At 35.3% G+C, this 27,365-nt stretch overlaps 2 protein-coding genes across 6 annotated transcripts in view; one reads left to right on the top strand and one right to left on the bottom strand.

The window, feature by feature from the left end:
- Nucleotides 1-27,365, bottom strand: part of LOC101743270 (pseudouridine-5'-phosphate glycosidase) — a 134,661-nt gene that overhangs the window by 61,244 nt on the left and 46,052 nt on the right. The window lies entirely within an intron of this gene.
- The window catches only part of LOC105841999 (CD82 antigen), a 76,575-nt gene that overhangs the window by 21,179 nt on the left and 28,031 nt on the right, over nucleotides 1-27,365 (top strand). The window contains exons 2-3 of one of the 2 annotated variants that reach the window (XM_038015784.2): nucleotides 2,859-2,941; nucleotides 20,499-20,535. The gene's annotated coding sequence lies outside the window, so the exon portion shown is untranslated. The remainder of the gene's footprint in view (nucleotides 1-2,858; nucleotides 2,942-20,498; nucleotides 20,536-27,365) is intronic. The other variant, XM_038015785.2, reaches the window with a different exon arrangement.

Genomic DNA, 27,365 nt, shown 5'->3' on the forward strand with positions numbered 1-27,365 from the left:
CCGACATCTACGAGTATGCTTTGGAATCGTTTTTTTTCCTTTAAAGATAGCGTTTTTTGTTTTTATTCAACATCGCATTATTTTGTGATCGGCATTAGTTACGATTTAATGTACCACATTAAGTTCCAAGGCTATCAGCTAATTACTTGGCCGCGCAAAAACTTTTCCACTCTGAGATACTGGCAAATAACAGAGTGTTACCTAGTGTTACCTAAATATAAAATTAGATTATTTGAGAGAGAATAAAAGGAACTCTCTAAATTTAATTTTTCGTGTATGAGAAAAATTGAACTTTGTGGCCCACTGAAATATTACGAGAGCATTTCCGCACGACTATTTTACAGGATACCGTTCAAAGACACATTCCTTCTGAAGACACTACTAATCAATGGTTCCGCGAAACTTATACAGGACAAGTATCATTGCTGAACAAAGACAGCAATGACAATCTTTTTACTTTTTATCACCCTAATGATATCAGTATCATCCAGACGACCCTACGGCTGTCCTGATAGTGAGTTGTTTTAGTCACTCATGGACGATAGTAATACCAGAGGCATAGACAGCGTAGGCGGCGGCTTGGCTCTGCCCCTGGCATTGCTGAAGTCCATGGGCGACGGTAACCACTCACCATCAGGTGGGCCGTATGCTACAAGGGCAATAAAAAAAAATAAAAAAAGACAAGCTGCTGCGTTCCGCAGTAAGAGTAAACCTTATTAGAAGAAAGACATGTCAAAGCGCTTAGGAAACGCAAAGAAGGGAGTTCATTACAAAGCTGGTTGGTGCGTAGCAGAAAATATTCCTGAAAACGCACCGTGGATGAACACAATGTTTCTAGGTAGTATGGATAAACTCTTTCGATGTCGGGAGGTGCAATGGTAAAAACGAGATTTTTTATTTTTTTTTATTGCTTAAATGGGTGGACGAGGTCACAGCCCACCTGGTGTTAAGTGGTTACTGGAGCCTATAGACATCTACAGCGTAAATGAGGCACCCACCTTGAGATATAAGTTCTAAGGTCTCAATATAGTTACAACGGCTGCCCCACCCTTAAAACCGAAACGCATTACTGGTTCACGGCAGGAATAGGCAGGGTGATGCCTACCTGTGCGGACTCACAAGAGGTCCTATCACCAGTAAAAATTGGAGATGATGGGATCATCTAAAACAATTCCTTAGAGCAGTCCTTATGGAACATACGATACAATAGTACAAAACCCGGAGAGAACCGATGTCCCTCCGGAGACTCAGGAGGTCCAGCAGAAAATGTTCTCGCTGATTGTGAAGACTTTAATTGAGAACAATTTGCTTACATAATTATAGAAGAGCTTACGGGCCATTTGGTGCTAAGTGGTTATTGAACAGACATGACTAGACATAATCCATAGTCAACGACTCTCAGGACTTCAGACGAATGACGTGACATTCATTGATTTTAAGTGTGACAAATTTTGTCCTATTGATTATAACACAATTTAGAAAGAGAAGAATGTCGATAAAGTAATTACTTCACGAATGAGAAGTAATTTGAAAGAGAAAAGAAAAGCTGAATGTCCTAAAAAATACGTTTCCTATAACCTAAAATCCTGTCTTAAAACTATTTGTGAAAGAGCGAAGAGATAAATCGGATCGGGAAGTGTTCTTGTCTTTGCTCATCTTAGCTTAACAATAGTTTCTGATCTCGGGTACTGCAAAATCCAATCGAGTTTCAGTGTCCAATAATGTTGTCTCGGTTGGATAGCTTGTGACACATTATCAAAGTAATCAACAAAGGAAAACAAATTTACAAAAAATTCATTTCATTCATTCATTGTCATTATCTATATATTAATACGTGAAGCAAAAACTCTGTATCCCTTTTTACGAAAATTGCGCGGACGGATGAGTATCAAATTTTCCCCACTTATAGAGAATATAGAGAAGAAGTGCACAATGCTATTTTTTTTAAATAATGCATAAAAGATACATTAAATCAATAAAGAAAACATTACACACACTACATGCCATGTATGTGACGCACACACGCATGCGTACTATTTATTGTCAAACTTTTGTTCTTGACGTCTGTGGTCAAATTGAGAATCGATTAAATATTTTTGTCTTTGTTAATATTTTTTATAGTGTAGTCTTGGCGAAATTTGTGATTATAGAAGTATAAAATACAATCATAATAGTGTACAAATTTACAATTCCAATTATAGTCGAATTTCGACTACTGCGGGACCTCTAGTATAATCTAAATGTATAGAATTTTGCATCTAAAATTGAAGAGTGTGTGAATTTTAATAAGTTGATTTCTTAATAACCGATGATACCTATCTTTGTACCAAACTACAAGCGTACCCACACGTAGATATCAATCGATTACTATGTTTGGTGTTTCGATAACCACTTAATATTATGAATGAATTGTGGGGTCGTTTGTCCATTAATAGCAATAAAAAAGTAGTATTTATAGCAAGCAATATACTCGTAGATAAAACATTAACATTGTTGTACTTTACTTTTTCCTTAGAATGTATCTTACCTTAAAAATGAAAATAAATTACTTAAAAATGAATTGCTGTCCGTTAGTCTCGCTAATACTCGAAAACGGCTGTACCGATTTGGCTAATTTTGGTCTTGAATTATTTGTGGAAGTCCAGAGAAGGTTTAAAAGGTAGATAAAAATATTTTTTTTGTTTTCCCTTTGATGTGTCGTCCCCCGTCGGACGGATTATTTTGTCTGTTTTAAGTGTATTTTATACAAAAGTTTAGGTCTTTTATTTGTCGATTGAGGCACTACGAAGTCTGCCGGGTCAGCTAGTAAAAAATAAACGTTTTCCCAGAGATATACAGCAGTTTTATTTCTCTTTCAGATAGTAGCTGTCGGCATCGGACGAGTAGGTCGCAACAATGGAGCATATTAGGTCGTGCTGGTTCCGACGCATCCAATTGAAAGGTAATGCACCGCAAATTACGTCACAACCCTCGTCTGGTAAAGGGACGCAGTATAAATGGATTTTAACCACAACATTCGATATTCTTGTGATGTAATTTGATGCGGTATTTATGTTGTTAATATTAAACTTATGCCTTTCGTCAATTTTGAAATGAATAAAAATTATATTTTCCTAAAACTTTCGATCTCTTTTTCGGAAGAGGGTACAGTACAATTCCATTTTATTCCAACAGGTCATTACGAAACGTAAAGCGAATTCGATATTTTCTGGGCAGTGAACTTATCTATATCTATACTAATATTATAAAGAGGAAAGATTTGTTTGTTTGTTTGTTTCGAATAGGCTCCGAAACTACTGGACCGATTTGAAAAATTCTTTTTCCATTAGAAGCCGACATTGTCCCTGATGAACATAGGCTACTTTTTTTTAAATTTTTTTTTGTTTTATTTTTTTGGTTTCATGTGTGTTTTAATGTTTCCGAAGCAAAGCGAGGGCGGGTCGCTAGTGTTCCTATAAAGATAAAATTAAATGAAGAAATCTGAGAGTTTTAATTCGGTAACACCAACGAGCACTCGTAATAGAACGGATTTTTCATTAAAGCGCTCGTGAAACCCGGCTACACTTCAAGTTATTGCTAACTTTATGAAACACATTATTTTTATGAAGTAACTCTATGACAGCCTACATAATTTAAATAATTATTAGTGTTAGGACATTTTGTGAGTCGACAAGGCTAGGTACCACCACCCTGCCTATCTATGTCGTGAAGAAGTAATACATTTTGGTAGGGTGGGGAAGCCATTGTACTATAAAACTGAGACTTAGAAGTCATGTCTCAAGGTGTGTGACAGCATTTACGTTGTAGATGTGTATGGGCTCCGGTAACCATTTAACACCAGGTTGGCCGTGAGCTCGTCCATCAATCTAAGCAATAAATAATACATCAATATATTTATTTACTTGACTATGAAATAGTGGTCTACACAGTAGTAAACAGATCATTGATCACTCACTGCTCAGTAATGTAGACCTATTATAGTTCTAGCCATGTTTATTGGATAAATTTAGTAAATTACTGTGTGGCGATTTATTGGAAAAGAGCAAGTCTTTTGTTTCGTGCAGATATTTTTCCGCCGGGAACTATATTCCAAATCGTTGGTAAAGTTATGATGATTTCCAAATGCGTGTAAAGGCTTACTTAAGTAAACAACACTGATTGTATTAACACTCAGGTAATTAGTTCTTTTTGAAAAATGTTTTAACACAACTTACTGCTTGTTATTTTTGTTACAACAATAATATTCATCCTTCGCGTGTGATTAACTTCCGAAAACCAGATGTGTTTGCTCGCAAACCGAAAGAAGTCGTTTGGTGTACCATTTGTTCAAAACGGCCTATTCCACCTTTGTTACGTACATAATTAAAGGCCTAAGCCGGTTTTATTGTGTGTGGGGCTGTTTAATACTTTAATTTTGTTTTATTATCTCGTTTGCTTCATCCACGAGGCCGTTTCGGGAGCAGACAGCAGATGCGTGCCGCGCCGGGATCGATAAATTGGGAACTCGGTCTGTCGCTTGATGCCTTAATGAACCTTACGAATTGTAATTAATTTCCGTTGTCGAACCAGCCTCCCTTTTCCGTCAAAAAGAGAGCATTTATTGAACAAAGCACAGGTCAGCGTTTATTGCTTGATAGCATTTTATTATTTTAATGTTCATTTTTAAAATTTTATTATTCTTTGTAATTATCATGACTGTTTGAATTACTTAAAAGTTTAATGTTATAGCAGTTACTTTGTTTTTCGTATTCCTAAAACGAACAGAAAAAATATTAAAATTAAATTAAATTCGTTTTTAAAAGGAAAGCAGCTCAATTTTAAGAATGGTCGTTTCAATGAATCGGCCTTCGGAGAGATATTTTCTGCATTAAAAATAAGCTGATGTATTGCGGTATTACTTTAATAATATTATGAGAGCATCCATTCCGTATATTATTTCCATTTAAGCCGACGTCGATACCGGGGCTAGGTCAGTATTAGCGACGGACTAATAACTCATCTAAAGCTATTATAGAAAATCCGATTATAGGGACAAATTCGATCCTATGGATAAATAAGTTTGCGCACCTTGAACAAGTTAACTTAGCTTCGCTGAAATTCTGTGGCCAGCAAAACTGACGATGTCGATAAGGCACGAACCGCTATCGAAAAGTTATCTTGCTATTAAGAATTTACATCCGTACGTGTGGATTAATTTAAAATCAGAATTTCATGACAGAATTTGTTACAATATGTAAGCATTGCCATTGAATTAGTAAATATAGTAGTATTGTTATGAAGATATATGTATTAAGACCTACGAATAATAAGACGGCTATATCTTTTCGTGTTAAATTTAGCCTACGTCGTAGCGACTAGGAGCCTACGTGTTAAGCGTAGCGGCACGCTACGACCGCGTTCGACACGTCGTTGAATTGCATGGTTCAAGTTAATAAATCACGTAACGGCATAACAACTGGCATGCCATTAATCTTTACTGTCCGGACCATATTACTGACCAGGTTTTCGGTTCCATAGCGATTGTTAAAATCGAAATCAGATATGATATAAGAGCGTCGGACGTTCGTGACAAACGACATTGATAAATTTAATCTAATATGAATGTGATATTATAGCTCCCAGTATGACGCATGGTCGTTGATAGAAAATCTTTGATGATGTGTACGCATTCTTGGTACCTAATAGAGGTTTGTGTTACACTGCAGGTAATTTGGTGCTAATAACTAAATAGATAAGTTGAAGAGTTTGAGTTTGGTTGCCTTTTCTTTTTTTTCTTTAGCCTTTTATTTTTTCTTTCCTTCTTTTTTACCAGAGGTTCTTCTTTGGCTAAAAGTAAGATAGCAAGATAACGTGTTGAAAGAAAAGTAATAATTCTAATGTCCTCGTGTTTATTGACGCAACGCTCACATTGTCACATTCAAATGTGTAAGGTTGAGGTCAGATAAAGTTTTTATGTAGTCTGTTTTATTAGTGTTTTATGTAAAGTGAATGTCTTGGATTGCGTGTCAAATAATAGGTAAAGTGAGTTAATGGCGATGGTTCTCGTTGCGGGCATTGCTTTGTGGCATCACAGCACGATACAGTCTGGCCGGTGCACTCATTTAATATAAATTATGTACAAAAACATTATCGGCGTGTTATTAAAGCTCTCTCTGAACCGTTAGGGTATTCAAATATGACTCTAGTCACAATAGTTTCTAGGTATATTATAGGTATAGGATAAAATGAGATTGATCACGGAAATTTTAATCAGAATATTGACTACAAATTTATTTCAAGCGTCGGCTACACCTTTTTTATTATTATTATTGTTGCACTAAATCAGTGGACGTCTTCGCTGCCTATCTGGTGTTAAGTAATTATCGGAGCCCATCAACAGCTTAGTGTCAGTAAATTTTGACAATAGAACACATACTCAATATTTTAATATAGACCTACTAACTGTTTTTGACTAATAAAAAAAAGGTTTTGTTTTACTACAAACAAAATGTATGCGTGTCTAGACGTTTTGTAGTTTGCTGCTAAGCTCCATATTTTGTGTAGACAATAAGAGGATCTCTGGTAATAGTTAATCGTCAACCCTCTCTATTTTGAGTATTTTTATTGCGAAAATTTATTCTTGTACTCTTGAATTAATTTAAGGGACTTTCAAATTATAATACTGCAGTACAGTAAATAAATGCATTAGTATTCGCTTGTGTATATTTATAATAAATTCGTGATGTAAATAACATAACTAAGAGCAAAAAATGCAGTAAGTAAAGAAGATAATGATTCATTATCCATGGCACGTTTTTATTAGCTTGATGCATACCTACACACATATGTATCTCTCTATCCATCTCTGCAACGGAATCTTTCAATGTAATTTCACCAATTTCTAAACGTCCGATTATCTTGAAAATGTGCCCATATATCATATGTCAAAGACCGATGACAATAGAACAGTCTGATTACTTTCGATTAATATTCCAGTCAGCACTATAAGGATATTTTTTGTTCGGTCTGCCATTAAAAGCACGGTTTTCGAAAACACATGCACCTCAGATGGCGACATGATTAATAAAATAACAATATTTTATGTGGTTTTCAATTTTACCTCAAGTCCTCAAGTCTCAACCGGTTAAAAACATATTTTAAATCGTGATTTGACAGCGCCTTGACTGAGTCAGCGTACTAAGTGTTGGATATTCTATTTTTTTATTTCTTCCGGGTAAAAAAAGTGACGATTTTAGAAGTGCCTATTGCCAGTAATGATAAATGGAAATATGGTTCGCATGAATTTCATTACGGAGATTGACCTGTTTACGAAATACGGAGTGTATTTCGCCGAAGTATGCAGTACGTTTATATTAATCTTCTTAGAGATCAGATCAGTAGGTATCTATATATTTCGCCAAATTATTTGTCGTGCGATGCTTAGATAAGTTCATTAATAGCGATCGTCGCCCATGCAATGTCAGGTAAACGAAGTAAGCGGCCGATTAGATTGAAGATTAGATTGCAAATTCAATCAGCCGCCGGCGCTTCTTAGGACATTACAACCAAGTCGAGATCGTTTCTTGCATAAAATTTATCCACATAAATCTTTCATCATTTTCGCTAGGGCCATTGAATGTTTTCCTTTTATGCTTGTGAAAAGATGTTCGTTGAAAGGGAAACATTTCCGTTGAACTTAATTTTTTTCTTAAATGTTGGTATAATGCCTGGCGAATATTATCAATACATTTAATAAAATAGAAGGAGAATCAGGTGTGTGTATCTTGAAGAGAAAGAAGTACTATAAAAAGAGATATCGATAACTAAAGAGCAATGAACGTAAATCATCTATTAAGGATTGTTTTCTGTGTGTTTGTTTGTTTGTTAGCGCACATCTCCGGAAGAACTGAATGGGTTTTCATGCAGTTTCACGCTGTACACGGAAATTTATTTAGACCAGAATACTGGTGGTTTTAAACATAGTAAGTTATTTTAAATCGGACTTGGCGAAAATTTATCGTACGCATAGCTCAATTTTAATATGCTTCAATTAAAATTATAAGCGTAAACAATACCCCGATTCACAACGATAATTAGTTTCATTAATCCACGTAATTAAATTGTGAAGATGTTTATCGTGCTTCAGCAGCAACAAATTAATTGTGAGCTAAATGCGCGTTCTTAATAATAATCAGGTATCCAAGATTAATTTCTTTTAAAGCAGCTTACTGGTGGTACGACCTCTTGTGAGTCCGTGCGGGTAGGTTCCACCGCCCTGCCTATTTCTGCCGTGAAGCAGTAATGCGTTTCGGTTTGAAGGGTGGGACAGCCTATGTAACCATACTGAGACCTTAGAACTTATATCTCAAGGTGGGTGGCCCATTTACTTTATAGATGTCTATGAACTCCAGTAAGCAGTTAACACGAGGTGGGCTGTGAGCTCGTCCAGCCAATCAAAATAAAAAAAAAGTTTTTCGAGTAGTGGGTTTCGAGTGGTGGTTTTGCGAGCTGGCATGGGTATGTACCACCATCCTGACTAGTTATACTACGAAGCAGTAATGCATTCCGGTGTTAAAGGGAAGAACAGATGTTATTAAGACTAGAACACCTCGTGTTTTAAGGTGGGTGGTAGCGTTAACGTTGAAATATCGTTGGGCACTGGTAATCACTTAACACCATATTATGAGCCCTAAAGTTGTTCATACGTCGATGCAAAAAAATATTCAAAAATAAGTCTGCATTTCACTGCGAGCCTTGACTTCTGGCGTCGTACATCACATTAAGTCCCAGAATACTTTGTAATAACCATTACTGTTTACTTCCATATGGTATTAGAGAATTTTAGTTTAATTTAACATATTTATTGACGTACTTTTTTTTGTTTTTTTTTATTGCTTAGATGGGTGGACGAGCTCACATCCCACCTGGTGTTAAGTGGTTACTGGAGCCCATAGACATCTACAACGTAAATGCGCCACCCACCTTGAGATATAAGTTCTAGGGTCTCAGTATAGTTACAACGGCTGCCCCACCCTTCAAACCGAAACGCATTACTGCTTCACGGCAGAAATGGGCAGGGTGATAGTACCTACCCGTGCGGACTCACAAGAGGTCCTACCAACAGTAGACTCACAAGAGGTCACCCAGTATTTTAAGTGGTGGCGCCTTGAGATAGCAAAAGTGTTACTAGAAAATTGTTTGATGACCTGGCTAAGCTAGACCTGGCGTGGCTATCATGAAATTTTATTAATGTTACGAGAATCCGTTACATGGGTAGCCTTCCATATACCGAGATGCTGAGTTGGGACATCGTCGCTTTGCCCTTTCTCTATTTCGAAAGCTACATCTCTATGCTTCTGTATTAAGCGACGGAAGAGTTTTTTATTGTTACATACAAATAAAAATCCTGACAAATTGTTTTATAAAATACTAGCTATCCCCGTCCGCTTCGCTTAAAATTAACATTATTATTTCTCACCCCCACAAAGATTCTCATCATTAACGCCCCCGCAACTGGTCTAGGGAGTCCAACACTCATATAAATATTAACCTATCCATTAAGTACATGTATTTTCTATATGGATACCAAGTTTCAAGTCAATCGGATGTATAGTTCAGTAGTTATAACGGAACATCCGTAAAAGCCACTGTAGTTTTATATATTAGTATAGATATTTTTAGCTTCACTTCTTAACATCTTTAATATATGCAAATATCAATAATATTAAGAAAAACGCACAACGCACAACTTGCCTACAATTAAAGACGCGAAAATTTGGTCATATTGGGCTGTTATTTACAAGGTTTTTCTATTCGTTATGAACTCGCTTTGTGCGCTTATTTTGCCCCGGGGAAAACGTAAATGAAGCATAATAATTAGGACCATATTACACGTTACATAAGTTAAATATAATTTTATTTACGTTCTCTTCTATCAACTATTTACTATACACGATGCATTTTCGAGAAACAGAACACAATAATTTTATTGTATGAAACATTTCAAAGGGGGTTAACGTTGAACTGCATCTGAATTTCAGATTAAATTACGTATGATAACTTTAAATTAACATAGAATTAGAATTGTCATCGTGGGTACTGTAAAGGTTTCTGTAAACATTGTTTTCATAATTGAATGAGTCACCGCAGTAGTGTATACAAGCGGCCGGTGCATTTGAGTCCGCTACGTAGTCCTTTGATATCAAATTCTACAATAGTGATATGAAAAAAAAAATGTTTTATTGGGTAGATGATTTAGTTGTCCAAGCTGTTCCTTCGTCTAAACATAAAATAATAAGATTTTGGCACTCTCAGCATTTTATTACTTTGTTCAATAAATTTTAATCCCTGATTATTCATGTCAATTAGTCATCATCATATTGCCTATGTTTGTCATGAATAATTCATACATTTCAATTAATTTTTTTATAGTGGGTTAAAATTATTGTAACGCAAGTAAAAAGTAAATTTCGATATTAGTAGGTAAGAACATCGCATTAATCCCACAATTTTAAACAGCAATTAGTTTTATAAAATACAAATATTCGTCACAGCAAACTCAATAGCTGAATTTTAGATATGGTTTTCAATAGTTTATTGAGAAAAATAGCTTCCTTTATGTTTTTTTGTAAAAGAAGTCAATTAAAAAAATGCTTTTGTGGGCAAAGGAGTTCGTGACCCATCTGGTGTTAGTGATTACCGAAACTCATAGATATTACAACTCGAAAGCCGCTATCCACCTTAAGCAATGGGGTCAAATTGTTATGCCACCTCCATTCGACTCTCTCTCCCTTTTTCTCTTTTTTTCCTACCTATTCTGATAGCCTTGAGAGGCTATATCAGCTTTACCCTAGCGTGTAGGTGAACTTGTAGGTATATATGATAAAGGGAAGATCTTCCACCGAGCGTGTGATATTGCTCGGTAAACCGACGGTCCCAATGTTGTTGTTCGGAACTTGTATATATGCAAGCTTATCTTGAAAATGTCGTAAGTGCGATTCAGACATCTGTCAAGTATCTTGCGTTGTATGATGGCTACCCGCCACAGGTACTCAAACTACTCGAGGCTCAAATCGGAGGTGTTGCTAACACAGGCCCTATTATGAGCAGTGTTTCGCAGAATCTACCATCGGATCGCAAACGCGATCCACTGAGACGATCCGGCGAGAAACTCAGTGCCCCACCCTTCAAACCGAAACACATTACTGCTTCACGGTAGAAATAGGCAGGGTGGTGGTACCTACCCGTGCGGACTTACAAGAGGTCCTAAGACCAGTAAACTATTTTCAAGCGAGTGTACGAATATCGCGATTTGAAAATGCGATCCTTGTTTACGGCCGATTGAATTTAAATATTTTATTGATTTCTTTTATAAACATATAGAATAAAATTTTATAAGTATTATTATTTGCATGAAATGTTTTTTTTTTAATATTAAACGAACAATTTTATTAGATAATTTTTGTTAGCTTATTGATTATTTTATGAAACAAAATATAAAGTATCATGTCCCCTATATCGAACATACCATATTAGGCACAACATATAAACAACTACAGTTGTAAACTACTGAATTTATATTAAGCAAAACGATCTTTCACGTTCAAGTCAAGCTCCCTACGCTAATTCAGATAACTACTTTAATGAGTAGATTAATTGAAACACAACACAACACACAACGTTTCTCTGCTTCTAATTAGGGGTTTTGTTGCGTAAATTTGTCAAACATATATACAGTACACGAGGACATGACGTGTTCGTTGATTGAATGTATAATGCTAGGTTTATATGTACACGCTTGCTCCACACTTCATGGCTACAAGCATTTGTAAAAATTATATGAACTAAGCCTCTATGTCCAGGTGTTGGCTAATATTTGTAATTCTTATTATTTCCTAATGTTTGTAACACACGAAGTCTCATGCACACCTAGTTTCCAATAAATTCAATTGAGATAATTTAGTTTAAATGATTTTGTACATGGGTAAGGTAGGTACGAGTATGTAGGTAAGGATGGTTATATTCTTTACCATGCAAAATTCAGCGCTAGCGGAAGCAGTCATGCGTTCCAGTTTTGAAGGAAAAACCATTAATCTAAACACTTGAGATTTAGACCTAGTTCCTCAAGGTGGGTAACAGCCTTGTGCATAGATTTTGTAATGTTCACCCGTCTACGCAATTAACGTATTATAAAAAAATACATACGTGACGGATAATCAAAGATTAAGAAGTTTATTTTTTTTATTACAGATTTAGAATTACTTTGGTATGTTGAAATTTAATGTTTCGCGTGATACTGTCATTTGGCCGGTAACGTCAGAGCTAAGCAGAACCTGTCTCGGTACATAATTGGATAAACCTATTTTTAGCACTCGCCGTAGCTTTAACTCGTGGCATTTCGATGTTTGTTGTCGGGTGCCGGTATACCTTATACTTGCTTATGTATATTATTATATAAGTCATTAAAATAAACGTTGAAATAACTTAGGTTATTACAAAAATGTAGAGAACTTTGAATACTAATAAAGTGAACGGTTTGAAACTAAACTTAAGATTCAAATTAATTTAGGAAATGGCTTACTGAACGGATTCTGACCCTTATATGTAAACAATTTAATTTTATTTCAACACGAACAAATTAATTTTAATTCCGTAGCTTGTTCGGCGTAGTTCGTAGTTTCCTTAATTAAATTACTGGCCATTTAATTTTACGCTCGTAAGCACGTCATTTTGTTATGGTTCAAAGTTTTTCATCTGATTTTCTAATTACCATTGTTAAAGCTGTCGGATTTATTTTAACTATAGAAAAGAAAACTGTATTTCCGTTTCTAAGATCTGCTTGAGTGTAGTTTCAAAAAATACTATTTTGTAAAGAAAAATCAGAACTGATATTTGTTACGGGTGAGTTTAAAATTATTATGACAAACAATACAATGTAAAGATTCGTCGGTACCTACTTTAAACACAATCGATATTTAATGTATCTACATGAAGATTGTACAATCACGTGTATTGAGGTCTCATTAAATATTTTCGAAGAAAATGTGATCTCTGCGAGGAAAATCAAGTCTGCAGGAGAGCGAGGTCGACTCCCCCGCCCACGATCCCCAGAGGGCTGAGTAGATATCGCTAGAAGGCCGCACAAACAGAAACTGATCTATTTTTAGACGAAATGCTAGTTTGTTGGATTTCAAAACTTTTTCAATACATTGTAAGTATTTTTGATACCTTACATCTAAAACATGCAGGGTCAATGAATTTGTGTTGTTAGCGATGCCCTATGTATAATAAATCCTTAGAAAAACTTATGGGATATGCCTTGTCCGCATTCCATCTACATTTATTTAGATTCACGTACGAAATTCTATACTTTTATGAACGTCGCGTCACCATCCGATACGCGTAACTTCAATTCAATAAGTAAGTACAATTAGCAAATAAAAATACGAGCATTTATTTTCTTACTTATTAATGATTTTACTTATATTAAAAGATTTAATTAAGTCACAAGATCGCAATATTTGTCCCTAAGCTATAAAATGTTTTATTATGGTAATAAACAGGGGACGAGTAGTGTCGTTAATATTATCAGCTTTATAATTCAAAATGCTGGTTTTGTACGCCTTTGGAAAAAAATAGGTTATTTTATATTTATTTAAATATTTAACAAGACATTTTGGATGAGCAAATGAGTTCTTCTTAGTCTAGTGGGTAACTGGGTTATAGACATCATATCATGAACATGAACATGACTTGTCGTCTAGTTTATGTTTATGGTAGAAATAAGCTGAATAGCAAATATGGGCGCGGGCTCACAAAACAGGTAATTATTGTCCAAATAATGTCTGTTCAATATGGAAGTCGTTTGTGAACATATTAATTAAAATGCTGATTGGTAATGAAAATAATTATTATTTCCCCGATATTACATACCTGCAAATCGACACATAAATGATTGTGCCCCTTCATTCAATTAGGTCGTGCCAACATTAACTTTGTTATATCACAATCGATCATCAATACACGAACGTACAATATATACCCACTCATGTTAACGGCTCATCGAAGTTAATAATACGGCGTGTAGTGAGCACGCAATCATTTCAATCAGTAATAATAGTTATTAAGTACTGACAATCTACAATTGAACTCGATAATAGGGTATTTGACTGTTTTACGAAACTCATTACAATTTGTTTATTGTTTATTGCTCGGGTTTGTCATTGTAGTTTAAAATACATTACAGTCGAAATTGGTAGCATTTTTTTTAATACCTCCATTACGACATTGTATCGCGTAATATCTCTGACGTAGCATTTTGATTTGTAAACTTTTTGCTGTGAACTTACCAAGCAATCACAGTCTGTTCGATCCTGACGCTTGTAATGTTACGAGAGGGTCAATTAACTTTACATTTTAAGAATCAGACGATAAAGCATATTTCATCAGATGCAGTCTAGAAGATAGTTTTAAGCACTCATAGTGGTAAAATGTCCTTCATCATCATTCTCTTGCCCTTCTCCCAGTCACTTGGTGCCAGCGCAAAACGTTTTCTCCTTCCATACTCCTCTATCATATATCATTTCTTCGCTCATTCCCCTCTTATACATAGCTGTTTTTCACGCAACCCATCCCTTTCTTCTTAGGTCTACTAAGTCTTTTTCTTCTAAGTCGTAAAATGTCCTCGAAACGTATCAAACTCTTAATAAAATAGAAATTCCTATTAAAATTTTAACCTTACATTCTTCGTGACAGCTATGTCTTTATTGTTTCTTATTATCACGTTAACTAGTCTAGATTTCTAGATAATCTGAATTCTTTGAATAGACTTGATGGCTCGAAAGATTCCATTCCTTGTCGTGGAATGTATTGTATTCGCCGTATAGATTTTAACGTTTAGTTATGAGTTTTCAGTTTCAAGTTCAAGTATTTTGTGTGTGTAAGTGTGAATTTGTAAATTCGCTTAATTAAATATTGTTAGAAATTTCTTCTTAAGCATAAACTTTAGTTATTACTACTTAATCATGGGGTTTGAATTAACTGCTTTCTGTACAGCTTTTGACGAGATCTCGCTTCTGTGAACACAGAGTAAGGTTTAAAATTTAAAAACTGCCGGTTTTTTTCCCAGTGTATTTGAGACTAGCGACCCGCCCTCACTTCGCTTTGGAAACATTAAATTTTATTATCGATAGCTGAGTCCCGCGATGTAATTCCCGGTTATTGTCGTACCGCGAGCAACGCCGCGAGGCTAAGCTTGTTTAAAAAAAAGTAGCCTATGTTACTCCTTATATCATCAGCTACCTATCAGTGAAAGTTCCGTCAAAATCGGTAGAGCCGTTTCAGAGATTAGCCGGAACAAGCAAACAGACAGACAGACAGACAAAAATTGTAAAAAATGTTATTTTGGTGTATGTACCGTATTCATATGCACGTAGTAAAAAGCGGCTATTTCAATATTACAAACAAACACACCAATTTAATTTATATGTATAGTGTGATAGGTGTGATTCGAGAGACTTAATTTTGATTATTTTTTGCATATCGCTACTGATCGACTGTTGTGATTTAACTTTATTGATACCGTTTCACGTTAGGTTTTATTTGATGTGGTGCTTATTAAAACGATTCTATTTTCCGCACCATTTCAATATTACAAACAGACACACCAATTTTATTTATATGTATAGTGTGATACGTGTGATTCGAGAGAATTAATTTTGATTATTTTTTGCATATCGCTACTGAGCGACTGTTGTGATTTAACTTAATTGATACCGTTTCACGTTAGGTTTTATTTGATGTGGTGCTTATTAAAACGATTCTGTGTTCCGCACCAGCGCAAAAAGTATACTGATGGTTGTATATTCACATTTCACTTTACGATAAAAGTGGACACTGTAAACTTAGTTAATAATATATAGGCGATCTATAGGTGATGGACGATATAATTAATAATGGCGATATTTTAATAGATTACGTTTAAGTTTCAACAATACGTCCATTTGATAATAAGCTGCATCATTTTGTTGAAGATCGTTTAAAATTAATTAAAATAAAAATAAATTGTGCTACAAATGTAGAAGTATTCTTAATATTTTTATTATGTTACTAGCGGCCCGCTCCGGCTCCGCTCGGGTCTTTAACAAAAATTTCAACGATATTTGATGTTGTTTTATTTTCTATATCTATACTAATATTATAAAGAGGAAAGATTTGTTTGTTTCTTTGTTTCGAATAGGCTCCGAAACTACTGGACAGATTTGAAAAATTCTTTTTCCATTAGAAGCCGACATTGTCCCTGATGAACATAGGCTACTTTTTTTAATTTTTTTCTTATTTTTTTTTTTGGTTTCATATGCGTTTTAATGTTTCCGAAGCGAAGCGAGGGCGGGTCGCTAGTTTTCAATAAAATAACACTTATCCACAATAACTATAATAGTTAGACATATGCTGTTGCGACACTTTTTGTAAATAATAATGTGTTCTACAAAGTCGTAGTACATTATTTAATTCTATCATCAATAGTTTTCGCAGGGCACGCCATGTAAAGAATATTTTAGGTAATTTTTTACACCTTGGGTTATATTATTGAAGTTTTAGTAAGGATCCCTAATTTTTTTCAAAAAAGATTAAAACCTATGTCACTCGGGAATAGTGTAACTTCCAAACAGTGAAAGAATTTTTCAAATCGGTTCATTAGTTTCGGAGCCTATTCAGTACAAACAAACAAACAAATCTTTCCTCTTTATAATATTAGTATAGATACGAGTTATCAATTACATTAAACACATGGTACTATCTTACATAATAACAGTCTCTTGAGAGATTAAACAGTAGATACGGTTATGCGACGATGGCATTAATGCCTTCCCCCCATTAGTCCGTGAGAAGCATTCATGCGTTCCTGTTTGAAGGGTGGGATACGCGTTATAGAACGTAATTGAGTGAAATTTCATTTAATTCGCATTACCTATATGAATGTGAGTGGCGGCATATGTGATGTCTATGGTCTCCATAAGCTGTTGAGGGGCTGTGAGCTTGCTGTCAAATAATAACTTGGAAATTTGCGTTTACGAGTTCTCGAGTGAAGACCGCGCAGCGGAAGACGTAACGTAGGACGCCCCCTGGCTAGATGGTGTGATGACCTCCGAACGGTGGCCGGCAAGAAGTGAATGAGGAGAGCCGTAGACCGGGCTCAGTGGTGTGGATTGGGAGAGGCCTATGTCCAGCGGTGGACGAATGCGGGCTGTTGATGATGATTGATGATAGCGTTTACTACATTACGTAGCACCCTTCAATTATTTTCCTTTTTAACGCTCTTCACCCATCCTAATTTCTATGAATGCTGAAAATTCGGGATGACATTATTATCCTGGTGTTTTTCTGCATTCGTTCAGGCTTGGATACTGTCTGAATAGCAAACAATTATTCAGTTCGCTGTTCATTACTCCTCTATGTCGCCAGTCTAAAACAATGAGCCCCGACTCTATGCAATTAATAGTCGAGTGGCGAACGCGTTAACTCAATTTGAATGGTGTTTAAAACGGTGTCAAAGTTGCAATTAAGCTAGTGATTCTTCCCAAATTCAGTGGATGACATACCACGGTAAAACATTCATTAATGAGAACAAATATTATAATTTTTTTTTTTTTGGATGTTCATACATCTGTACAAAAATCATGGAAACAAGAGTAGTAGTTATTAAAATCAATCACTCAGTCAGTCAGTAATTGAAATATTTGTACATGTTGTTTTTTAATGCAACCTTGGAAAAAGATTGGAACCAATCAACAAATAAAACAACAAAAAACCTTTTTACCGTAAATATGTAGCAAGCGCTGGCCTATTTGTACATAATATATTAAGGAGAAATCAAACGTTTATTTGTGGTATCGACTGGGTGGCCGATGTGTGTTCCTGACAGGCTTGATATAGAAGGTCGTTAAGCTATTATTGCAATACCTTACCTTATAAGTTGAAGTATATGTGGTATAGGTTAAAATGAATATATTTAATGTACTGATTTTTTATCGTTATAATAGGATTTATGTATCTCTGTACAAAAATGTCGTATCTAATTATGCAAATGGATCTTTTTTTTATTTTTATTGCTTAGATGGGTGGACGAGCTCATAGCCCACCCGGTGTTAAGTGGTTACTGGAGCCCATAGACATCTACAATGTAAATGCGCCATCCACCTTGAGATATAAAAAATGTCGTATCTAATCATGCAAATGGATCATCACATATATCAGACATAAATACAGATCACGGATCGCTTGGAGAAGTCTACGGAGATATTTGAGTTCGAAGGCGTCGTGGCCTAAAAGATAAGACACTCGGCGCATTAGTATTGAGCGATGAGACTGTATCGATGTTCGAATCCCAGAGGCATGTACCAATTTTTGAAATGAAATGCTTCTTTGACAAATATTCACGATTGACTTCCACAGTGAAGGAACAATATTGCGTATTAAAAATCAAATCCGCAAAATGATAGTTTGCGTAATTACTGGTGGTAGGAATACTTGTGATTCTGGATAGGTAGGTACCACCAACCTGCCTATTTCAGCTGTGAAGCAGTAATGCATTTCTATTTTACGGATGGGGCAGCCGTTGGTCTATAAAAACTAGGATCTTAAAATACATGTTTCAAGGGGGGTGACGACATTTACGTTGTAGATATATAAGGACTCTGGTAACCATTTAATACCAGGTGGGCCGTGAGCTTGTCCATCCATCTAAGCAATAAAATATATATTTAAGTATCTCTTTATTTATGCCGTATATTCTATAGAATTGTTATTTCACTTCTTACAAATCAGCAATGTTATGGGAATAGATAAACTACTCCACACCGCTCACCTTATTTGAAGGAGAACATGATATCTCAATCTTTTTAAGTTTTATGCCATGTGTTCCATGACATTTGTTTTAAATGTGATCTTTTTATCGTAGTTCTAGTATTGGCGATGTCAATGAGGGATTTTTTACTAACTGACGGCAATCAGATACTAACTTCACTAAGGGAATTTCTTGAATAAGATCAGCTGAGAAAGTCTGTAAAGTAAAATCTTGCTTAGTTTGACAATAATTTCACGTGAATGCTGTCTCCTTTATTATAAACCGAATGATAAAGATTGTGTGAACAGTTTTGTTGAATGTTTTTTTATTTTTTTTATTGCTTAGATGCGTGGACGAGCTCACAGCCCACCTGGTGTTACGTGGTAACTGGAGCCCATAGACATCTACAACGTAAATGCGCCACCCACCTTGAGATTTAAGTTCTAAGGTCTCAGTATAGTTACATGATAGTGATCGTGTCATATTATTAAGAACTCTACGAGTGTTCTTGCGTGACAATATAATCGAGTTTGATAATGTCGTCGCTCGCATTTGATTTACCCGTCTATGCAAATCAGCCTTTTATGTGGTCTGATATATTTGTATTAATATTGCATTGCATGTTATATAAGTTCACCGAACGTGCGTTAAAGAAACACTAGTGATGTCATTATTCGTATGTGGACGTTCGAACGCTCTCATTTCAAAACTTATGTAACGTTTATTTTAAGTGTTTTCCGATACCCGCTATGACGTCACATGAGGTTACGTACTTGGAAAGAAGATATCAAGTTTGAATTAAGGATCCTACGTCTTTAAGGTTCTTCATAATGCAGATTTTCTATGCAAAGTGTTGTTTAAAGCAATTTGGTAAGGCGACCAAGCATTCGAGGTGACAATGTCATCCAGTAGGCATTGTCATCGAGTTTTATTGGCACTAAAACCGAAGTATTGTGAAACTGTTATTATTACCGTTTACCACTTGAACTAGAATTATCAAAAAGAACCAGAAATAACATCTCGAATCTAAGCTTTTTATAATTCAAATAAAATCTAAGATAACCAACTAAGGAAGTTGCCAATAATTTTCAACACTCGTATTGATTTTTCATTAACATCATAAGACAGTAAAGAAGTTTCGCTGTCGTGAAAATCTATATATTACTTACTGTTCTCATCATATCTTAACGCACTTGACTATATCGTGAATGAAGATTAAAGGCTACGGTTATTCGAAGATTTATTATCTTAGATAACAAGGTGTCACGATCTGTCCTAATTAACTTGGGAATTTTCGGAGTTTTGCTTTTTTGGAGCATTCATTTTCCTTAAACAAAGGCACGTACTTTTGAAGACGTGTTAGGGTTTTCGATTTTGTCCGAATGGATATAGATATTAAATTTATACATGAAAATCATATTGTTAATACAAATAAAACTCTATTAGTTAATGGAACATTAAACATTTATATTATATTTCAAAATAAATCACTCAAGTTTTTTTTGTCAATTATCTGACTATTCATATACATAATTGTTCAAACACCAAAAAAAAGATAGAATGATTACTGATTACCGGAAGGCCTATAAAAGTAATAGCTGATGTCAAATTGAATCGAAATCCCATTAAAGGGTATTAGCTAGAGTTTTTGTAATAGAATTTTCTTTTATTACAGGAAAATTGCTGTAGCGCGTACCCGGCATGCCACCTAAGTAAGCTAAGTGTTTATAGCGCTTTTGTTAATGATATGCTAGTTTAGTCGGCGCGTACGAATGTTATTTTAATTCATGAAGCTTACGTAGAACGTAGAGGCATTATTGGAGGTTACCAAAATGTGTTGAATGTTTCGGCTTTCCCAATTTCTGTTATATAGCTATGAAGTTTTCATTATTAATTCAATATAGGAGTGAACAATTAGTTTCGCTGATGATTTAAACTTTTTTTAGTACGTAAAGATAATTGTAAATAGCCCACGTGTTTAATATAAAAATCTACGAAAACACGTGTAAATTTTTTTGACATTTTTAGGTAGTTGCTGTAAAATGACCACAGCCTTTAGACGCAACTTTACACATATCTTGCATATACCTGTCGGCCACATGAGATTGGAGTCTCAGTCGTATGCTCCGGAAGGTAATTGATACTGTCTACCTCATAGTAAGTCTTCACCATCCCTAGACATCAAGACTGCCAGGACTGATAATAGGATACTAACGAGTGTCTTATCCTATCCAAATGGGAATGCATGATTTTATCGCGGCAGAAATAGGCTAGATGATGTTAACTACAAGTGCGTGGCCACACCTTACCATCGCAGTTTATCACAAGTAGAATTATTGTTTAATCTCTAAAACTTATGTATGCCTAGTAAGGTACCTAGTAATTTTACATTTCTAGTTGTATGAGATTAGCGGCATTATACAAAATATTGTTTTGCATTATATTTTACTGGTGGTATGGCGTCTAGTGAGCCCGCATGAGTAGGTCCCACTGCACTGCCTATTTCTGCCGCAACCCGGTAATTCGTTCCAGTTTGAAGGGTCAGATAGCCGTTTTATTGTCAAACTGAGACTTAAAACTCATGCTCAATGTAGACTGGGGCATTTGCGTTGTTGGTGTCTGTGGACTCCGGTAGCTACTTAACAGCAGTTGGGTGAGCTCTTTCTACAGACTGCATAATTATTATTTTTTTGAATCCATCTAAACTATGTATAGTTACATAGTCTTTTAAGTCCGTGCCGGCCGTATCTATACATATAAATAAAATTGGAGGGTCTGTTTGTAATATAGAAATAACCGTTTTTTACTACATGCATATGAATATATATACGGTATATACACCAAATTAACATTTTTTACCATTTTTGTCTGTCTGTCTGTCTGTCTCTTTGTTCCGGCTAATCTCTGGAACGGCTGGACCGAGACTTTCACCGATAGGTAGCTGATGATATAAGGAGTAACTTAGGCTACTTTTTTAGACTAGCTTCACAATAACCGCGTGTAACATCGCGGGACTGTGCTATCAATAATAAAATTTATTGTTTCCGAAGAGAAGCGAGGGCGGGTCGCTAGTTATGAAGTAAAAACCTACATCTTTGAATTACTGTAGCTGGCATTCAATTAGATGTTTCTTGTATCTTATCTTTTACTCTTCACGGAGTTCTCATCACATGTCCTTCTCCAAACTTAAATTAGACCTAAAAGTTTGAAGAATACTTCACAAAAGCCAGCGTACATGTTTTCAGAATTATATACTCCTAATGAGCTGTACATTCGTTTGACCTGACGAGCGTCCTATTTAGCTGTTTTTATTTAATGCATCGAAAGGTGAAGGAAATCACGACCCTCCCGGTTTTAAGTCATTACCAGAGCCCGAAGATATCACAGCGTGAACGCCGTCATCAATCTGGAGACATTAGATCCATTCTATTTGTATTGTAAAACGGCAATGGCAGTTTAAAATCCGGCATACATGACTGCTTTGCAACAGAAATCGGCAGGCTAGTGGTACCTATCTATGCGGACCTACAATAAGCCCTACGACCAGTAAGAAATAATTCATTCATAATTCATTTTCAGTGTCGATGTTTGAAAAGTTGTTAAATGAATTGAAAAACACATCGCTTAAATAATTTGTTTTCTTACCAGACGAAACAGTCGTTTTCTTGTGCAATTTTGTTAGTTTCAAATAAATCGGCACACGTTTATTATCAAAAGACACGAAATTCGACAATTAGTTAAGAAGCTAAATAATGGAATGGGTATTTAACTTAACTAGTTATATCTCTACTCCTGGTTAAATTAGCTGTTTTTTGCTTTAGACTGTATATTTATAATAATATTAATAAGGAATGTTACATTTTGTTATAAGCTAGTAAAGATTACATAGCACGTTTTTTAATATATAAGAGTAAAATTTAATGAACTTTAATTACAGTTTTTAAAACTATTTTGGTTTTTAATTGAAAAATATATTACCGGAAATTTAAAAACTATTGTAATATGGATAGGTAAAATGTCGGTTAAAGTACATGGATAAAAAGTATGTCAGTGCAGTACAAGGCTCCGGCTGGTGCAAATCTGTGGTAAACTGCTGTGCATCACACGAACATGTCTAGAGCATGTCATTGGCTATAAAACACCGTAGATTATAGGCAAGCACTGCCGCGACGAAGTGTCAAGGTTTTTTTCAATTTTACACTAACATAATATTGCGCTGCGCGAATACACGATTCCCTTGTTCGGTTTTAAGGGTAATTATTAAATTTTAAAAATTTGTGAGGTGATGGTTAAAAAGAGACCGTGCAATTTGTCCAGCTCTTTTTCTTCGTGGACATCAATTCCTGTGGGCCCCCATCCCTCTGCACCACTAGCAAATTCTCGGAGACGGGGATGATCGCGCAACACAAACCGATTGGTGATTATGTAACTAGTGTAACTCGCTTTCAAACATGCAAGTCTAATTATTTGCGTATTAATTATTCTTATTTTTGCAGTGGTTTACGCGGTTACAATTTTTTTAATTGATATTAATCTTTTGACGGTAATTTTTATACTGTCACAGATCATACATTGTTATGCAGCAGTCACAAATAAAGACTTATAGGTAGGTAGCCTAATGCAATCTTGTCACTATATAGTATTACCAATTGCATTGTGTTTACATAAGACATAGTGTTTTTTAGTCTGTGACTGTTATAATAATATTACGGTTATTTATATAAAGTTAATAAATAATACTTCCCCGTATTTATTTAAATGTTCTAAAACTTACTTATACATACGTAAATACAAGGAGCATATTTCTACTCTTACAATTTTTGCAAGTTTCTGGTCTGACATAGTTGACACAGATTACTAGTTCAATGTAGCGCTCTTCAGTGAAAATTTCCGATTCAATAATGCATGCGCTCCATCTACGTAGAAGCTCGGTAGATCAACTTGTGTTATACCTAAACTCACACGGTTTCAGGTATAGAGAAACTAGGGAAGTTGAAAACTAATTTCCTGTGGTACAAAGCAATCGCCGAAGTGGATATGCAAGGTCTGATAGATACGTTCAGCCGATTTATTGGTACACACATTGGTGTGACTCGGGTACTTTGGTGATAAGTTTGGTAGTTTGTACTGAAGACTGGTGAGTCCTTATGAGTAGGTATCACCACCACTTTTTGTTCAGCCGCGAAGAAGTAATGCGTTTCGGTTTGAAAGGTTTTACTGCCGTTTTACTACATATGCCTAGTCCAGCCATAAGTTCTGTTACAAATGAAAATGCTTTTTTTTAAATGAAGTAATGTAATATTAATAAAATTTATACCTACATATTTATTAAAGTATCAGCAAAAAAAATAATCTATTCGAATGGTCACCTTGTTCTTTTATACAGACCTTTAATTTGTTTGGCCACGAATCTATGGATTTACGCACTGTTTCCAAGGGAAATTTCGCCACTGCTTGCTCCAAAGATTTTTAAGAGACTCAATGTGACCTTTAGAGCAGGCCATGTCCTCTAAAACTGACCATAATTTTAAGTCTAAAGGGTTGACGTCTGGGCTAGATGAGGGCCAGACTTCAGCTCTTATAAAGTCCGGAACGTTATTTTCAAGCCAGGCTTGGGTAGTTCGTGTCTTATGACCAGGTGCAGAGTCCTGATGGAAAGTCCACGGTATATATTCTTAAAAAAAAATTGCTGACTCCTTAATGATGATAACCACGTTGTACCTATCCGGCCACTTGAGCAGCTTCTTTAGAACTGTGAGCGTACACTTTATCATTTTGCCTATTGTGTATAGTGTTTTTCAATCGTGAAAAATTTTTCATCGGTGAAGAGGAAATTTCTGTGCCTTTGCAATTCTAACAGCACGCGGCTGGCCCCTATCTTTTCTTGTCTTCGACAGACGAAGTGTTGTTATATCTGTTGATAGTACGATGTGCGAACATACGGCTGATATATCTTTGGAACTGTCTGGAATATAACTGACCACTTCATACCCACTTTGTACAAGGCGATCACAACAATCCTATTTTCTTTAACACCCCATTCCATATTTTAATTTGATAATGAACATGAAAAAATATGTGAAATGGCGCAAAGTCGAAAGAAGTTTTTAGAATAATATACGTGTTCCAAATTCAAAATGATTAAAAAGTTGAAAAAAAAGAAAAGTTTTTATGTAACAGTATTTATGGCCAGACTAGTTATAACTGGGACTTACAACTCATGTCTCAAGGTGAGTGGCGGCATTTATGTAGTTGATATCTATTAGTTCCTGTAACTACTGAACACTGGGTGTACCATGAGCTCGTTCAGCTAAGCAATAAAAAAATGCTGACGTCGTTGTTTGTTGAAGTCGTCGTGGCCTAAAGGATAAGACGTCCGGTGCATTCGTATCGAGCGATGCACTGGTGTTCGAATCTCGCTGGCGGGTACCAATTTTTGTAATGAAATACGTACTGAACAAATGTTCACGAAAGACTTCCACGGTGAAGGAATAACATCGTGCAATAAAAATCAAACCCGCAAAATTATAATTTGCGTAATTACTGGTGGTAGGACCTCTTGTGAGTCCGCACGGGTAGGTACCACCGCCCCGCCTATTTCTGCCGTGAAGCAGTAATGCGTTTCGGTTTGAAGGGTGGGGCAGCCGTTGTGACTATACTGAGACCTTAGAACTATATCTCAAGGTGTGTGGCGCATTTACGTTGTAGATGTCTATGGGCTCCAGTAACCACTTAACACCAGGTGGGCTGTGAGCTCGTCCACACATCTAAGCAATAAAAATAAAAACTTGCTATGACGACTGTTTTTCATGGATCGAACTGAAGTTGCGGTGAAAATTGATGACACGTTGACAGTGTAAACGTGTGCAGGACTTGTGTTGGTTGGCTAAAATGTTTGGCCGTCACGACTACGATGGGAAAATACATGTATTTTTTATCTATCTTCTATGATCTATCTGCCTCCGATTTCCTACCCTGACCAAAGATATATATTATTCTGCTTAAAAGGGTTGCTTCAACCATTCTGTCTGTTTCTACCGTGAAGTAAATACGTATCCCGGAGGTCGGGATATCAATTATTCCACAGCAATCGACCGACCTTTGATACTTCGTCAATCTCTTAGTGTACGGTAAAAATCATTTAGTGGTATCTATAATCTAGGCTTAAAAAAAGGAGGTGAGCCGTAAACAGATATCCACGCAAATTCAAGACAGTTATTGTATAAAACAATGAAATGTATGTAAAGAAAAACCTATAGTATTATTTAAAACACTTTCGTTTAAAAAAAAATTGTTTCTTAGACCCAGTCACTCACCTGTCTATCACTCTGTGAAGAGAAGTATGTATGTATGTATGTAATATATTTATTCATAAGAAGTTACACTTACATTCAAAACATGCCCCGCAAAACTGCTTATGCAGTTTGACTGCAGGTAACTCGCTTTATACAAACATAGTAGTTCAGTTTTTCATTGTATTATAATATTGTTTAAAATATTAATTAAAAAAAATATTTAAGGGCTTTATATGTGTTTTTCCTATTATATTAAAGAAACCATAATTAAGTCTTTTATTATTCATTAATTCTGTAGTATTTCATATCATTATATTATTATGTATTATAGTTTCATAAAATTTAAAATAACACTCGTTAATATGTATTAATTGGATTATGTTCAAGTTGCTTGGATCAAGTCTTGAAGTTGCTGAAAATTAAGTTGAAAAATTGCGTTATATAGATAGATACAGGTCAAGCTAATAGAAACCTGTTAATCAAAGGTGACATCTTCAATGGAGTAGTTGGGGATACGGATAGAATTTTGTGTTTTTTGTAAAGATAAAGAAAACGTATTTTATCTAGGAAAAGTGTTTTTGTTTCCAAAATACGGGTAAACATATTTACATGAAACAAAACTGTTTTGTTTTGAAATTAATCTCGCCGCTACACTGTGGTTTTAGCTTCGAGAGAAGCTAAATAAGATACATAATGAAAAAATAAAACGTCTAACATTTTGCTATTGTTACATTATTATCTGAGTATTAACAATCTCTGTAGCTTAAAAATCTTCTGGAAACTTAATTAGAGTCTTATTTAATTGATTAGCTTCTCTTTGTTATTACTTGATTCCTAAGAAAAATCTTTAACATCAGACAATATTATTTGTTTATATTAATGGTTTCCTTGGTGCAGAACCACATATTTACGAAAAAGTACACCTAGTCTCAAAATGTCATATCGTTAACAAAGGTACAGATTTCAACCGGAAATTGAATACAGACCCGTTGTCCAATAGAATCACTATTAATTTCATTCTTTGTTGATATTTCTAAAGAGCACGCTTAAATGTTGATTTGTCTAAACATCACGTCAACTGTATGTATGTAAGTAAAATATGCATGTGGAATATTTAATCATGTCGGATCTAGAGAACGCTCTGCTAACAGCAATCTGACTTTGTAGCCAACATTGCTTTTACCACTTTGTGTACTTTCTAACTTATATTGGGTCATGACTGTGTGTATTCATTTCTCATGAAATAG

The sequence above is a fragment of the Bombyx mori genome, chromosome 15, assembly GCF_030269925.1.
Source record: "Bombyx mori chromosome 15, ASM3026992v2".
Classification (NCBI taxonomy): domain Eukaryota; kingdom Metazoa; phylum Arthropoda; class Insecta; order Lepidoptera; family Bombycidae; genus Bombyx; species Bombyx mori.